Here is an 18432-nt window from a genome sequence, read left to right as displayed (position 1 = left end):
ATGTAGGTGTGATTTTTTAACTTTTGAAGAAACTTCCAAACTCCTCCAAGGTGGTTGTGCATTTGCACTCCCACTAGCACTGTATGAGTTCCAGTTCTACATCCACTCCAATACTTAGTATGATTAGCCTTTAAAATTTTACCCATTCTAATAGGTGTGTACTGCTATCTCACTGAGATTTTAATTTGTATTTCCCTAATGACTTAAACCTCAGTCCATAGTTCATCAGGCACTCCATCTATCAGATCTAGTCCCTTAAATCTATTTCTCACTTCCACTGTATAATCATAAGGGATTTGATTTAGGTCATACCTGAATGGTCTAGTGGTTTTCCCTACTTTCTTCAATTTAAGTCTGAATTTGGCAATAAGGAGTTCATGGTCTGAGCCACAGTCAGCTCCTGGTCTTGTTTTTGCTGACTGTATAGAGCTTCTCCATCTTTGGCTGCAAAGAATATAATCAATCTGATTTCGGTGTTGAGCATCTGGTGATGTCCATGTGTAGAGTCTTCTCTTGTGTTGTTGGAAGAGGGTGTTTGCTATGACCAGTGCATTCTCTTGGCAAAACTCTATTAGCCTTTGCGCTGCTTCATTCTGTATTCCAAGTCCAAATTTGCCTGTTACTCCAGGTGTTTCTTGACTTCCTGCTTTTGCAGTCCAGTACCCTATAATGAAAAGGACATTTTTGGGGGGTGTTAATTCTGAAAGGTCTTGTAGGTCTTCATGGAAACGTTCAACTTCAGCTTCTTCAGCGTTACTGGTTGGGGCATAGACTTGGATTACTGTGATACTGAATGGTTTGCCTTGGAAATGAACAGAGATCATTCTGTCGTTTTTGAGACTGCATCCAAGTACTGCATTTCGGACTCTTGTTGACCATGATGGCTACTCCATTTCCTCTAAGGGATTCCTGCCCACAGTAGTAGATATAATGGTCATCTGAATTAAATTCACCCATTCCAGTCCATTTTAGTTTGCTGATTCCTAGAATGTCAGCGTTCACTCTTGCCATCTCCTGTTTGACCACTTCCAATTTGCCTTGAAGATGGTGACTGCAGCCATGAAATTAAAAGACGCTTACTCCTTGGAAGAAAAGTTATGACCAACCTAGATAGCATATTGAAAAGCAGGGACATTATTTTGCCAACAAAGGTCTGTCTAGTAAAGGCTATGGTTTTTCCAATGGTCATGCATGGATGTGAGAGTTGGACTGTGAAGAAGCTGAGCGCCGAAGAATTGATGCTTTTGAACTGTGGTGTTGGAGAAGACTCTTGAGAGTCCCTTGGACTGCAAGGAGATCCAACCAGTCCATTCTGAAGGAGATCAGCCCTGGGTGTTCTTTGGAAGGAATGATGCTGAAGCTGAAACTCCAATACTTTGGCCACCTGATGTGAAGAACTGACTCATTTGAAAAGACCCTAATGCTGGGAAAGATTGAAGGCGGAAGGAGAAGGGGATGACAGAGAATGAGATGGTTGGGTGGCATCACCGACTCAACGGACATGAGTTTGTGTAAGCTCCGGGAGTTGGTGATGGACAGGGAGGCCTGGCATGCTGCAGTCCATGGGATCACAAAGAGTCAGACACGACTGGGTGACTGAACTGAAGTAAACGACTAATACTGTTGAGTATCTTTGCATGTAATTATTTCTAGTCTGTGTATCTTTTGCTGGTGAGTTTGTCTAAATCCTTGCCTGTTTGTCAAACAACTAGTTGCCGTCTCATTGAGTTTGGGGAATTCTTTATGTGTTCTGGATATAAGTCCTTTATAAGCCATATGCTTTGCAAAATATTCTCCCACTTTGTGGCTTGGCTTGATTTGTCTTACTCATTTTCTTTAACAATCTTTTGAATAAAGTAGACATATTTGGTTTTGACAAAATCAAATTTATTAATTTGTACTTTTTTCTGCTTTTGGAGTCATATGTAAGAAATTTTTTTTCCAGCCGACGGTCTCAAAACTTTTCTTTCTTTATGTAGAAGTGTTACACTTTTAGGTTCTATGCTTAAGTCTATGATTCTGGTGTAAGGTGTCGGAGAAGGCAGTGGCAACCCACTCCAGTATTCTTGCCTGGAAAATCCCTTGGATGGAGGAGCCTGGTAGGCTACAGTCCATGGGGTCACAGAGTCAGACATGACTGAGCGACTTCACTTTCACTTTTCACTTTCACGCATTAGCGAAGGAAATGGCAACCCACTCCAGTGTTCTTGCCTGGAGAATCCCAGGGATGGGGGAGCCTAGTTGGCTGCCGTCTATGGGGTTGCACAGAGTCAGACACGACTGAAGCAACTTAGCAGTAGCAAGGTGTGGGTGCAAGGTCACAGCAGGGGCTGAGGGGGATAATACGGATATTCAACTCCTCCAGTACCTTTTTCCTCATTAAGCACTAGTGAATGGTTTGCTGTGCCAAGCACACTCTTCACAAAATACCCCATGGGGCTGGGCTGCACCCTCAACATGGAGTTCACCCACCCCTGTTCCTTTCCTTGACCTCTAGAGTAATCTTCATCGTTTCCTTTTGTCTGCTTCCTTTGGATTTAATTTGCTCTTCTTTTTCTAGTTATTCAAGGTGGAAGTTGAGGTCACTGGTTGGAATAGTTGTAGAAATAGTGTTATCTGATTTGCTCCAAATTTCTGCTTTTTCTTATTTGTCTTGGCTGTGCTGAGTCCTTTGCTTTTCATATGAAATTTAGGATCAGCTTGTCAATTTCTACCGAAAACAGACCTGCTAGTATTTTAGATTGGAACTACATTGAATCTGTGTATCAATTTGGGGAGAATTCACATCCTAACAATATTGAGCTTTTCAGCCCACAAACAGCCCAGTTATTTTGTCTTCTTCCTTTTCTTTCAGTAATACTTTGTAGTTTTCAGTATACAAGCCTATCATATCACTTGCCAGCATTTCATAGTTTTGATGCTGTTGTAAATGGCATTGTAAATTTCAAATTCTAATAGTTTATAAATAAAAATACAGTTGATATCTAACTTGTGTCCGGGATCCTTGCTAAACTTACTTATTAGTTCTAACAGCTCTTTTGTAAATTATACCAAGTCTTCTACACCATGGTCGTGTTTTCTGGAATTAAAAGTTTTACTCCTCCCTCTCTAATCTGGATGCCTTTTATTTCTTGCCAATTGCCCTGCCTAGAACTTTTTGGAGAGTATTGAATCAAAGTGGCCTGAAAAGAAGTCCCTATCTTGTTCCTGATCCAGGTGGCAAGCACTTGGTCTTTTACCATTAAGTATAGTTCAGCGCAGAGTTTTTTGTGGCTGCCCATTATCTGGTTAAGGAAGTTCCTGTCTATTCGTGGTTCACCTGAGATTTTATCAGGAATGGATGTTGGAATTTGTCTTTTCATTTTCTGTTTCTGTTGAGATGATCATATACTTTGTGTCTTTTAGTTTATTAGGCCAGTAAACTGCAGTCCACGCAGTCTAATTTACAGCTGCTCAGTGCTCAGTTGTACAAAAGCAGGCCATGGGGCTGGCTTTCACCCAGAGCATGAAGTTTGCCAACCCCGTTCTACTCCTTAACTTCTACAGTGATGTTTAATATTCTTTTCTTCTGCTTACTCTAGGTTTAATTTGCTCTTTCTCTGTGGTGGAAGCTGAAGTCACTGATCCAAGACCTCTGTTATAATCCAGTTACATAGTGCAATTGATGTCCCCTAAGTACTGCTTTCCACCCCCACAAATTTTAATGTTTCGTTTTCAGTCAATTCTAAATCTTTCGTTGCTTGTACATCAGTTTCCAAATATCTGGGACTTCAGATGTCATTTTGGCCTTGAATTCTAATTTAGAAGAACCTACTTTAAAAAAAAATTTTTTAAATTTTATTGGAGATAGCTGATTTACAACGCTGTGTTAATTTCAAATGTACAGCAAAATGATTTAGTTACACATATATCCATTCTTTTTCAGATTCCTTTCCCATATAGATTATTACAGAATATTGAGTTCCTTGTGCTATACAGTAGTTCCTTGGCTATTTATTTTATGTATCTTAGTGTGTGCATGTTAATCCCAAGCTCCTGATTATCCCTCCCCAGCCACATTTCCCCTTTGGTACCTAAATTCATCTCTGAAATCTGTGAGTCTGTTGCTGTTTTGTAGATAAGTTCATCTGTGTCATGTTTTAGATGAGATTCTATGTATGAATGATGTCAGTAATGGTATTTGTCTTTCTCTGACTTAGTATGATCCTCTCTGGGTCCCCCATGTTGCCGCAGATGGCACTGTCTGCTCTTTACCGTGGCTGGGTACTCTTCCACTGTATACATGGACTCGTCTTCATCCCTCTGTTGACAGATGTTTAGGTTGTTTCCGTGTCTTGTCGATTGTAAATGGTGCTACAGGGAATGGATACAGGTGTGGCTGAGCCCTCTAGCTGTGCACCTGAAACCATCACAATATTGCTAATAGGCTAAACTCCAATATAAAACGGGTTAAAAAAAAATCGACTACAAAGGATAAAAAAACCAATAAGCTGGTTGCAGAGTAGGTCTCCTTCCCCACCAAGTGTTGTGTGATGCAGTAACACCCCTTCTCTACATGCTCTGAAAACTGGACAAAATCGGCCTAAATATTTTGTTTTCAGTGCTTAAGTAGGATGCTCGGAAGAAGAGCTGAGTAAGGAAAACAAAGGAACTAGTTAAAATTTCCTTCAGGTAATGAGATAGGCTAAAATTTCCTTCAGGTAATAAGATAGAGCTAAAAATAATATGTCTAAGCATAAGTCTTGAGGAATAGAGCTCTCTTTATTAATCTAACTTTTAATTACACTAATCTTCCTCCTTTGGTTTCAAATTGTCCTCATCCTCTTAAGATGCTGTCTGTGACTTTCATGTGCAGACAATTTTAACTTTTAAAAGCAACTGAACGAAATAAATATGGATCTGTGAAAAACAGGATATATAGAATAAATATGTCAAGCTTTCCTACCATTTACTAACTTATTAATTGTTCTTTAAAAAAATGGCACAATTGGCACCAGAACACTAAAAAAGCAAGGAGATGATGTTCCTGAATCTGGAACTTCAGGCTTCTCATCCTTTGTTAACTCCTCTGAAGGTCATTAACAAGAGTATTCTTTTAATCCCTGCCCATGCTTTGCCAATCTGCATATTTACTGTAGGTTTATGGATGCTCATGTCCTTGCTTAACAACTATATTAGGAAGTGAATTCTGTTCACCTCAAATATCCTGTTTACTCCCCATCAATCAGGGCCCCGGCCAGGCCATGTCACAGGCCCTCCCAGAGCTGTCCTCTCCCGACCACACTAGCTCACATCCACACAACTCTTAAATTCCCGCAACTCTCTTTGGTATCACTGAAAATGCAAAGCTTACCCCTTGACATTGTTATTTATATATATATATATACACATATGTAAACATATAAAATATAGTAGGTAAGAGATATGTAAAATACATAAGAAGTATATAGAGTCCCATGAAACGAATTCCACTGAATTAATTCCAGGTGACTTGGTGTGTTTTTTCTTGTCCTCTACTTGTACAATATTCATCTGAAATTCAATTACTATTATTAGAACTGCAAGAAATAGAGGACTAGGATCTTACCTCCTGGAGTTCCCATGTCAGTGCTTCATCCACATTCCCTGGTCTCTTGCTCCCTGGAGCTCTCCTTTGCTCCAACTTTTTTATTCTTTTTATAGGTTTTTCTACAATACCTTCACTTTACCTTTTTTTTTAAACTATGTTTCGTTCTTTTCTTGTGCACTCTTTCTCAGAAGCACAAGTGCACACACAGGTTCCCAACCAGCTCTGTGTTAGGCACTGCTTTACTGGGCTGTCTCTGACTCACGTTTTCATATTCCACAATATTACCACATGCCAGGAGAGGCAACTATTTGCCTGTTTGCTGCTCATTTTGACCCACATCACACCACAATGAAGCAAAAGAAAGGGTCACAGGCAGACCATGTGATGGTTGGTTTAAGATGCTGGCCTTTCCTAGAACCGCTTTGAACAAATTGTTTCCTGCTGTCAAAATAACCATACTACTCAAAGCACGCTGCAGATTGAATGCATCACCTTAACAATGGTGTTTTTCACAGAACTAGAACAAAAAATTTTATGGTGTGTATGAGAATAAAAGACCCCAAATAGCCAAACAATCTTGAGAAAAAAAAGCAAGAGCTGACAAAATCAGGTTCCCTGACTTCAGACTACAAGCTAAAGTAATCAAGACATTGGTACTGGAAGAAAAACAGAAATATATTGCATATATCAATGGAACAAGATACAAAGTCCAGAGAGAAACCGATGCACCTATGGTCAAGTAATCTAGGATAAAGGAGTTAAGATTATAGATGGAGAAAAGACAGCCTCTTAAGTAGTGTGGCTGCGCGGGCACAGGAGGGCCTAGAGGAGCTATCCCACGTTGAAGGTCAGGAAGGGCGGCGGTGAGGAGATACCCCTCGCTTAAGGTAAGGAGCAATGGCTGCGCTTTGCTGGAGCAGCTGTGAAGAGATACCCCATGCCCAAGGTAAGAGAAACCCAAGTAAGACGGTAGGTGTTGCAAGAGGGCATCAGGGCAAACACACTGAAACCATACTCACAGAAAACTAGTCAATCTAATCACACTAGGACCACAGCCTTGTCTAATTCAATGAAACTAAGCCACGCCCATGGGGCAACCCAAGACGGGCAGGTCATGGTGGAGAGATCTGACAGAATGTGGTACACTGGAGAAGGGAATGGCAAACCACTTCATTATTCTTGCCTTGAGAACCCCATGAACAGTATGAAAAGGCAAAATGATAGGATACTAAAAGAGAAACTCCCCAGGTCAGTAGGTGCCCAATATGCTACTGGAGATCAGTGGAGAAATAGCTCCAGAAAGAGTGAAGGGATGGAGCCAAAGCAAAAAGAATACCCAGCTGTGGATGTGACTGGTGATAGAAGCAAGGTCCAATGCTGTAAAGAGCAATACTGCATAGGAACCTGGAATGTCAGGTCCATGAATCAAGGCAAATTGGAAGTGGTCAAACAAGAAATGGCAAGAGTGAATGTCGACATTCTAGGAATCAGCGAACTGAAATGGACTGGAATGGGTGAATTTAACTCAGATGACCATTATATCTACTACTGCGGGCAGGAATCCCTCAGAAGAAATGGAGTGGCCATCATGGTCAACAAGAGTCTGAAATGCAGTACTTGGATGCAATCTCAAAAATGACAGAATGATTTCTGTTCGTTTCCAAGGCAAACCATTCAGTATCACAGTAATCCAAGTCTATGCCCCAACAAGTAACGCTGAAGAAGCTGAAGTTGAACGGTTCTATGAAGACCTACAAGACCTTTTAGAACTAACACCCAAAAAAGATGTCCTTTTCATTATAGGGGACTGGAATGCAAAAGTAGGAAGTCAAGAAGCACCTGGAGTTAACAGGCAAATTTGGCCTTGGAATACGGAATGAAGCAGGGCAAAGACTAATAGAGTTTTGCCAAGAAAATGCACTGGTCATAACAAACACCCTCTTCCAACAACACAACAGAAGATTCTATACATGGACATCACCAGATGGTCAACACCGAAATCAGATTGATTATATTCTTTGCAGCCAAAGATGGAGAAGCTCTATACAGTCAGCAAAAACAAGACTGGGAGCTGACTGTGGCTCGGACCATGAACTCCTTATTGCCAAATTCAGACTTAAATTGAAGAAAGTAGGGGAAACCACTAGACCACTCAGGTATGACCTAAATAAAATCCCTTTTGATTATACAGTGGAAGTGAGAAATAGATTTAAGGGCCTAGATCTGATAGAGTGCCTGATGAACTATGGAATGAGGTTCGTGACATTGTACAGGAGACAGGGATCAAGACCATCCCCATGGAAAAGAAATGCAAAAAAAGCAAAATGGCTGTCTGGGGAGGCCTTACAAATAGCTGTGAAAAGAAGAGAAGCAAAAAGCAAAGGAGAAAAGGAAAGATATAAACATCTGAATGTAGAGTTCCAAAGAATAGCAAGAAGAGATAAGAAAGCCTTCTTCAGCGATCAGTGCAAAGAAATAGAGGAAAACAACAGAATGGGAAAGACTAGGGATCTCCTCAAGAAAATCAGAGATACCAAAGGAACATTTCATGCAAAGATGGGCTCGATACAGGACAGAAATGGTATGGACCTAACAGAAGCAGAAGATATTAAGAAGAGATGGCAAGAATACACAGAATGACAGTACAAAAAAGATCTTCACGACCCAGATAATCACAATGGTGTGATCACTGACCTAGAGCCAGACATCCTGGAATGTGATGTCAAGTGGGCCTTAGAAAGCATCACTACAAACAAAGCTAGTGGAGGTGATGGAATTCCAGTTGAGCTATTCCAAATCCTGAAAGATGATGCTGCGAAAGTGCTGCACTCAATATGCCAGCAAATTTGGAAAACTCAGCAGTGGCCACAGGACTGGAAAAGGTCAGTTTCATTCCAATCCCAAAGAAAGGCAATGCCAAAAAATGCTCAAACTACCGCACAATTGCACTCATCTCACACGCTAGTAAAGTAATGCTCAAAATTCTCCAAGCCAGGCTTCAACAATATGTGAACCGTGAAATTCCTGATGTTCAAGCTGGTTTTAGAAAAGGCAGAGGAACCAGAGATCAAATTGCCAACATCCGGTGGATCATGGAAAAAGCAGGAGAGTTCCAGAAAAACATCTATTTCTGCTTTATTGACTATGCCAAAGCCTTTGACTGTGTGGATCACAATAAACTGTGGAAAATTCTGAAAGAGATGGGAATACCAGACCACCTGATTTGCCTCTTGAAAAATTTGTATGCAGGTCAGGAAGCAACAGTTAGAACTGGACATGGAACAACAGACTGGTTCCAAATAGGAAAAGGAGTTCGTCAAGGCTGTATATTGTCACCCTGCTTATTTAACTTATATGCAGAGTACATCATGAGAAACCCTGGACTGGAAGAAACATAAGCTGGAATCAAGATTGCCGGGAGAAATATCAATAACCTCAGATATGCAGATGACACGACCCTTATGGCAGAAAATGAAGAGGAACTAAAAAGCCTCTTCATGAAAATGAAAGTGGAGAGTGAAAAAGTTGGCTTAAAGCTCAACATTCAGAAAACGAAGATCATGGCATCCGGTCCCATCACTTCATGGGAAATAGATGGGGAAACAGTGGAAACAGTGTCAGACTTTATTTTTCTGGGCTCCAAAATCACTACAGATGGTGACGCAGCCATGAAATTGAAAGACGCTTACTCCTTGGAAGGAAAGTTATGACCAACATAAACAGCATATTCCAAAGCAGAGACATTACTCTGCCAACAAAGGTTCATCTAGTCAAGGCTATGGTTTTTCCTGTGGTCATGTATGGATGTGAGAGTTGGACTGTGAAGAAGGCTGAGTGCTGAAGAATTGATGCTTTTGCACTGTGGTGTTGGAGAAGACTCTTGGGAGTCCCTTGGACTGCAAGGACATCCAACCAGTCCATTCTGAAGGAGATCAGCCCTGGGATTTCTTTGGAAGGAATGATGCTAAAGCTGAAACTCCAGTACTTTGGCCACCTCATGCAAAGAGTTGACTCATTGGAAAACACTCTGATGCTGGGAGGGATTAGGGGCAAGAGAAGGGGACGACAGAGGATTAGATGACTGGATGGCATCACTGACTCGATGGATGTGAGTCTGGGTGAACTCCGGGAGTTGGTGATGGACAGGGAGGCCTGGCGTGCTGCGATTCATGGGATCGCAAAGAGTCAGACATGACTGAGTGACTGATCTGATCTGATCTAAGTGGTGCTGATAAAACTGGACAGCTCCATGCATAATAATGAAATTAGAACGCTCCCTAACACCATACAAACAATAAACTCCAAGTGGATTAAAGACCTAAATATATGGACAGACCCTACAACACTCTTAACGTAGGCAGAATACTCTCTGACATAAATCACAGCAGTATCTTTTTGACCCAGCTCTTAAGAGTAATGTAATAAAAACAAAAATAAGCAAATGGGATCTAATTAAACTTAGAAGTTTCTGCACAGCACAGGTATTCATAAACAAGACAGAAGAAAACCCACAGAATAGGGACAATATTGGGAAATGATACATCTGACAAGGGATTAATATCCAAAACATTCAAACAGCTCAAGGAGCTCAATATCAAAATACAAACAACCCAATCAAAAAATGAGTGTAAGATCTAAATAGACTTTTCTCTAAAGAATACCTACAGATGACCAAAAAGCACATGAAAGGATGCCCCACACCAATAATTGTTAGAGATGCAGAAATACTACATTGAGGTATTATTTCACACGAATCAGAAGAGCCACCATCAAAAAGTCTACAAACAATAAATGCTGGAGAGACTGGAGAAAGGGGGACCATCCTACACTGTCGATGGGGATGTCAGTAGGTACAGCCACTGTGGAGAACAGTATGGAGGTTTCTTTAAAAACTAAGTACAGAGTTGCCATATGATTCAGAATCCCACTCCTGGGCATATATCTGGAGGAAAACTTAATTCAAAAAGACATGCACCTCAGTGTTCCAAATTGGGAAAGAAGTAGTCAAGGCCATATATTGTCACACTGCTTATTGAACTTACATGCCAGGGTGGAGGAAACAAGCAGAAATCAAGATTGCTGTGAGAAATATCAATAACTTCAGATATGCAGATGACACCACCCTTATGGCAGAAAGCAAAGAGGATCTAAGGAGCCTCTTGATAAAAGGAAAGAAGAAAGTGAAAAGGCTGGATTGAAACTCAACATTGAAAAAACTAAGATCATGGCATCCAGTTCCATCACTTCATGGCAGATAAATGGGGAAACAATGCAAACAGTGGCAGATTTTATTTTGGGGGGCTCCAAAATCTCTTCAGATGGTGACTGCAGTCATGAAATTAAAAGACGCTCCTTGGAAGAAAAGCTATAACCAACCTAGACAGCATATTAAAAAGCAGAGACATTACTTTGCCAACAAAGGTCTGTCTAGTCAAAGCTATGGTTTTTCCAGTAGTCATGTATGGATGTTGAGAGTTGGACCATCGAGAAAGCTGAGCACTGAAGAATTGATGCTTTTGAACTGTGGTGTTGGAGAAGACTCTTGAGAGTCCTATGGACTGCAAGAAGATCCAACCAGTCAATCCTAAAGGAAATCAGTCCTGAATATTCATTGGAAGGACTGACGCTGAAGCTGAAACTCCAATACTTTGGCCACCTGATGAGAAGAACTGACTCATTTGAAGAGACCCTGATGCTGGGAAAGATTGAAGGTGGGAGGAGAAGAGGATAACAGAAGATGAGATGGTTAGATGGCATCACTGACTCAATGGACATGAGTTTAAGTAAACTCCAGGAGTTGGTGATGGACAGGGAGGCCTTGTGTGTTGCAGTCCATGGGGTCGCAAAGAGTTGGACACGACTGATTGACTGAACTGAACTGAATTTATTAACTAATGGAAGCAATACTGTTCATATTAGTAACAAGAAATTTTTCTGCTTGCATAAAGCTTATCAGAATGTGTAAGCCCACTGACAGTTAACAATAAAATAAATCAATACCTATTTATTTATTAATATTACTGAAAGAGTACATGAGGTCCAGCTGCTCGCTGCTGTAAAGCCAATAAACAGGCCAGGTTGGCAGAAAGGAAAGTGTGCTTTATTTTAGGTGCTGGCAACTGCGAGGAGTGGAGCGGTGGGCGTCTATCCAAAGGCCATTCCCACCCCTGACATACGGGGGGGTGAGAGCTTTTATAGACACAGGGTGGGTGGGGGTTGGGAATGGGGGAGTCGGGCTACGTGCAGAAACAGCACAGTCAGCTCTGACAGTCATCTTGAAATTGGTCATCAGGGTCTGACCAGCGTCATCTTGCTGCAAGTACGGTCAATCTTCAGTTCCAGGTCAGCTTGTTCCCATTTCTTTGTGGCCAGTTCTCTGAATTGTGGCAGCTCACGTCCTGGGTGCAGTCTGGTCATCATGTAGTTAACTTCTCCACCTAATGTTTTGGTATCTATAAAAGCTCTCAGGATGTGGCTCAGAATATTATCTACAGACCTAAAGAAAGAACTAAAGGTCCTTGACGATGCCTAATGACGGTATTATTATTGTTTAGTTTTCTTTGACTGTTTTTCTTTGTTTCAGCATTTCTCATTTCTCTGATTAAACTTACTTTTTGACAGAAACTTTCCACAGACAAAAGGCAGGCGGAGGACATGCTTGGGGAGGGGGGTCTAGGACGACAGGGTCCTGCTCTGTTTCAGGCACAGACATACATTCAAGGAAAGATCAAATGAATGAACTCAGCAATCACAAATCCTGCCTTTTACCAAGAACACTGCCTCTCGTAGTTCTGGTATCAGAGGCATGGCCTGTCTGGTGACATCTCTTTAACTGTCACGGGATCCTGTCTGCAGACACGTAGCATGGCCATGTGTTCTCTGAATAAGGACTTGCAAGAATGGCTACATGTGGGTTTTACCAAATATTTTATTTTTAATTAAAATTTTTTGTTTTTTATACTTGTAATTTATCATAATATTTGGCTGGCATCAGTCTAGCACAAGGGATATTCTAGGTGTGGCATGTGGGATCTAGTTCTCTGATCAGGGAATGAACCTGGGTCTCCTGCATTGTAAGTGCAGACTATTAACCACTGGACCACCAGGGAAGTCCCTACCGTGTCCTTTAATCTCTGTTGACCTTCCTGGGAAGAAGTGGGAATAAAACAAGAGGAGAAGATCCTACAACGCATTGATTAATTCATTAATCCAAAAAATATTCAAATTTTAAGGGAAAACATAGCATGTCCTCTGTATGCCTGCTGTCTGTATCTGAGTTCCAAAGAGTACATTTAACAAGAGAAGTGAGAACATGCAGAAAGAAAGGAAAACTGTCAAAGAAGACAAAACAATAACTCAGCAATTAAACAAAGTCAAGGACTATGTTCCTCAAGGGCTGTAGATAATATTCCTGTGTGTGTAATCAATAATCCCCAAGGATTATTCTCTTCCTTTCTCCCTTCCTTCCTCCTTTCCCAATATACATGGGAATCTGTACCTCTAACCTATACACGGAAATCTGTATCTCTAGGAGAGAAGCCACAGGAATTATCTCCTACCTTCCCTCTTTGTATACACAGAAAACTGTATCTGACATACATAATCCACCAGGACCTGATGCTCACCACTCTGTTTGACCTTCTGTGGCAAAAAAAAAAAAAAAGAGTAGACCTATCTCATAGATATGTTATACCTGAATTAGGCGGCTATATATGACAACAATTAGAACATTTCAAATCAGCTATACTGCAACATAACATCGGCATGATATTAGAGAGAAGGAAAAAGAAGCAGCGCCTTCTTTATTCCCCCCGACTTCCCTGTCAGGCTTACGTCCCACTGCTGGACTGGGGTGAGTTTGACGCAACCTGACAGGGTGCCCTTCACTGAACCTTTTTTAAACATCTACTGTCTGCTATGTTCTGGCTCGGACCAGACTCCCCAGCAGGATCCAGGCCTCCAGGGACTTGGGAACAAATATTACGAACCCTGCACATGCCCTGCTGCTGGGCATTCCAGCTCAAGCCTTCTTTCTGGAGTGCAGCCTCCTAGGCACCTGAGCACACTCAGCAGGGTTCTGTGGACCCAGTAGGAACTAGTCTGGGTGTGTGTGTGTGTGTGTGTGATGCTTTACGGGGGAAAAATAGTGAACACAAGCCCTTAGGTGTTTGCTCAGGTACAATTCACTCTAATCCACAGCCCAGGATGCTGACTTTCCCAGGAACCAGAGATGTGCTTTAAAAAATACAGTCGCCTGTAAACACTTCCTGTAACTACAACTGGATCAAAGAGCTGACCAGCACCTCTAATTCACAGGCCTGGGGTTTCTGTTAATGACAGCTGCCCTCAGGAAAACTCCCAGGGTGGGGGGTTGCAGAAATAAATTCCAAACACGACAGAGTTTCAAGAAGCCAATAAATTTTCCTCACATCCTTTAATGTAAAGGAAACAAGAAAAAAATTTTAAAAAAGCAAACCCCCACCACAGGAATAGATGCACAGCATCCCTAACTGCTGCAGGAATGCCAATCTAAACAACAATGGTGAAATCAAACCCCACTGGTCAGACTGCCATCCTCACGAGTCTACAAACAATAAAGGCAGGAGGGAGCTGGCATGTGAGGTAACCCCACTACATGTTCAGTCAAAACAGACATTGACAACAGCCACTAGAAAGCACAGCCTCCAAATGTCAAGAAAAAAAAAAATTCTTAAGAGTGCCAATCCTAGTGCTGTAGCCACACGTTCTGGGAAACAAACTCACTCAGAGGATGGTGCAGACAGCGGAGTGCAGGTTATCACACCGGCGGCCCAAGGCAGTTTCCTCTTAGCCAAGGACCCCAACCGGTTTTTGTGAAAACCTTATGTACCCTAAGTGTACGTGCTCAAACCCACCTCCCCAGATTCTCTGAAAATAGTCTGAACAAAAGAAAGATACAATCAAAGTTAACCCATGATTCATACGCCTTAAGCCTATAACAGTGGACAATTATCAATAGGCCTATGGTCATATCCCAATAAGCATAATAGAATTTATGATTCTATTCAGTTACACAGATAATTAGGGTATTCTTTTAGGTGACAGAGAGTCTAGGTACGAGCCCTGGGGCTCTTCCATCCAGGGGTCTGGTTTTCCAGTTGGTATGTAGTTTCCATAGATACTGGGCATATAGCTCAAAGTCCACAGTCCTGCCCAAGATGAAGTCCTGCTTTCAAGATGGAGCCTGTTCTGTCTGTTTCCTCCTTCACTAGGATCAGACATCCCCACATCTGGGGCAATATCCTGAGAAAGTCATCATTCAATAAAATCACATGCAGCGCAACATTCACTGCAGCTCTACTTGCAGCAGCCAAAGCAGAACAGCAAAATGTCCACGGACAGATTAAAGGTTAAAGAAGGTGTGTTACATATGGACAATGGACCATTACTCAGCCCTGAAAAAGCACCACTGAAATTATGAAATTATGCCACTGTTTGCTAGGAGGATGGAACTTTGAAGGATCGTTCACTAAGTGAAATCAACCAGACTGATTCCTGAAAGGAAGACAACAGCCTTTGATGTCCCTTGTAGGAAAAATTTTAAAAGAGACACAAAAGAACTAAGTTACAACTCAAAAAGAGACTGAGAATTCAAACACAGAGGGTTCCAGTAAAAAAAAATAAAGAAAGGGCAGGGATGAATTCAGAGGTAGGGACTTACATATACACAGAAATCTGTAGCTGTAATAGATAATCCAAAAGGATCCTCTCTTTCCTTCCTTCCATATATACACAGAAAACTGTAGCTGTCATAGATGGTCAAGAAGGACCTGATGTTCAGCAACTGGAACTTTGCTTGAGCTTCTGCAATAATCTCTATGGCAAAAGAATTCAAAAAAGAACAGATATACTGTATACATACATACACATATATATATATATATATAATGTCATAACTGAATCAGGCAGCTGTACACTAATAGCAAGCACAAAACTTTAAATTGACTGTACTCTGACGTAGCTTCAGCACGAGATTAAAGAAAACAAAAAGAAAAAAATCAATGCCTAATTTATTCCCTGCAGCCTCCTTGATTTGGGCTGTTATCCCATCCCTGAGCCTGAGCCGGCTTGTGTCTCATGTTTGAACGGGGGTGGGGTTGAGAATACAGCCAAACTATTAAAAAAAAAAGATGGGTAATCCTGATTTTGACCCTGTAAGGTAAAAGAGCTAAGACTGGGAATCAAGCTAATTGTAGAAGCACAGTTAAATTGATACAGACTATGCGGTACATGTACATAATGCAGTATTTCTCAACCACAAAGAAAGCAGGAAATAATGCCAAGGCTGGCACAGGAAAGAAAGTAGAGATGATCATGTGAAGTAAGGGACACAGAAAGAGACAAGTACCAGTATCATAATATCACCTCTGCTGCTGCTGCTAACTAAAGATGGATACCATGGAACTTCTTGGCCAGAGACAGAGCCTCACAAACTTAAAAAAAAAAACGTCTAATCACCAAGATATAAAGATGTGGGGCATGGAGAAATGAGTTGCTTCAGACTAATATACGCACACTATTAGTTATAAAATAAATGACCAGGACCCACTGTATAACACAAGGACACTTACTCCACACTCTGTAATAACCTATATGGAAAAAACTCAGTATGTATTAATAGAAGTGAAACTAGTTGTGATAGAAGGGAAAAAAACCACCCACAAGACTGTAATTCACCTATATACTCCAGTTCAAATGATGAGATAAAAACAGCAAAAGCAAAAAAGAAATGCTGACTCTATTTCCCTGAGGACATAGTGACCTGGGCTGGTGTCATCCCTGGAGCCTGATTAGCTGGGGTCCCAAGGCTGGAGTGTCCTGGGGCTGAGGGAGCTGGGAGCATGTGGCAGGCAGTGTGCTCCCACAGTGAATCTGGAGTGTCTGCTGCCCTCCAGATACACGTGGGATAATTTAAGGTATGGGAATTAACATATACACATTAATATATATCAAATAGATGATCAAAAAGTACTTACCGAATAGCATAGAGTTTATTGAACACACTGCGATCTGTAAGTGAAAATGAAACTAAAAGAGAATATATAAACGTCTATGTATTTATATAACTGAATCAAGTTCCCGTACATCTGAAACAAGCACAACATTAGAAATCAATTATATTCCAGTAGACAATAACAAGGAAATTACAGTTTAAAAAAAAGTGCAGCATGAAGAAGTGCTGCCGCCTTGTGGCCATTTTCTGTAACAACACCATGAAGAGCTGCACTGCTGGGCACATTCACAAGGATTCAAGGTCTGTTTAAGTTAGTTGTCAACTGAAAAATATAGTCACACCTGAAAGTTGTTTTACTTGGTGGGAATATTTACAACTCCAAGCCTGGGAAACAGCATCTCAGTAGCTCTAAGAAAACTGCTCCAAGGAGGCAGGAGGGGGAATCAGGCTATATACAAGTTTGCAACAAAGGGAGCATGCAGTCTGAACAGCAAAGATCAGATATCAAGTTAAGGAATTTAGCATTCTGTGTATGCTGTTAAGTCACTTCAGTTATGTCCGACTCTATGCAACCCCATAGACGGCAGCCCACCAGGCTTCCCCGTCCCTGGGATTCTCCAGGCAAGAACACTAGAGTGGGTTGATGTTTCCTTCTCCAATGCATGAAAGTGAAAAGTGAAAGTGAAGTTGCTCAGTCGTATCTAACTCTTAGCGACCCCATGGACTGCAACCCACCAGGCTCCTCTGTCCATGGGATTTTCCAGGCAAGAATACTGGAGTGGGGTGCCATTGCCTTCTCCGATTCTGTGTATGGGAAGATGCAAACCTCTAGGCTCACTGCATTCATTCCTTTCTTATGCACTTCAGCTATCTAGGGCCAATCCTGTTTCTTCCTTCACTTTGCTTCTTTCATTCCCGGCTCCTCAGCAATCCGTGGGGGTGGGGGGGTGCGTGGTGGCAGCATCCGCTGGATCTGTTTTGGGAGCCCTCTTTTTTTAATTTATTTTTTAATTGAAGGATAACTGCTTTACAGAGTTTTGTTTTATATCAAACCTCAACATGAATCAACCGTGAAAGTGAAGTCGCTCAGTCATATCCGACTCTTTGCGACCCTATGGACTGTAGCCTACCAGGCTTCTCCGTCCATGGGATTTTCCAGGCAAGAGTACCAGAGTGGGTCGCTTTTTCCTTCTCCAAGGGATCTTCCCAACCCAGGGATCAAACCCAGATGTCCCGCATTACAGGCAGATGCTTTACCCTCTGAGCACCATGGAAGCCCCCCACGTAAACCATAGGTACACATATATCCCCTCCCTTTTGAACCTCCCTCCCATCTCCCTCCCCATCCTACCCTTATAGGTTGATACAGAGCCCCTGTTTGAGTTTCCTGAGCCATACAGCAAATTCCCGTTGGCTATCTATTTTACATATAGTAATATAAGTTTCCAAGTTACTCTTCGCATACATCTCACCCTCTCCTCCCCTCTCCCCATGTCCATAAGTCTATTCTCTATGTTTGTATCTCCATTAGTGCCCTGTAAATAAATTCTTCAGTACCATTTTTCTAGATTCTGTATATATGTGTTAGAATATGATATTTATCTTTCTCTTTCAGACTTACTTCACTCTGTGTAACAGGGTCTAGGTTCATCCACCTCACTAGAACTGACTCAAATGCATTCCTTTTTATGGCAGAGTAATATTCCATTGTGTATATGTACCACAACTTCTTTTTCCATTTATCTGTCAATGTACATCTAGGTTGCTTTCATGTTCTAGCTATTGTAAATAGTGCTGCAATGAACAATGGGATACATACATTTTTTTCGATTTTGGTTTCCTCAGGGTATATGCCTAGGAGTGGGATTGT

General features: G+C 41.5%; 1 long non-coding RNA gene across 1 annotated transcript in view; it reads right to left on the bottom strand.

The window, feature by feature from the left end:
- LOC113903305 overlaps positions 1–18432 on the bottom strand; it is a 43240-nt gene that overhangs the window by 5057 nt on the left and 19751 nt on the right. The window lies entirely within an intron of this gene.

This window comes from Bos indicus x Bos taurus, chromosome 13 (genome assembly GCF_003369695.1).
Source record: "Bos indicus x Bos taurus breed Angus x Brahman F1 hybrid chromosome 13, Bos_hybrid_MaternalHap_v2.0, whole genome shotgun sequence".
Taxonomy (NCBI): domain Eukaryota; kingdom Metazoa; phylum Chordata; class Mammalia; order Artiodactyla; family Bovidae; genus Bos; species Bos indicus x Bos taurus.
The sequence above is the reverse complement of the archived record's forward strand: the minus strand, read 5'-3'. Positions and strand labels throughout refer to the sequence as shown.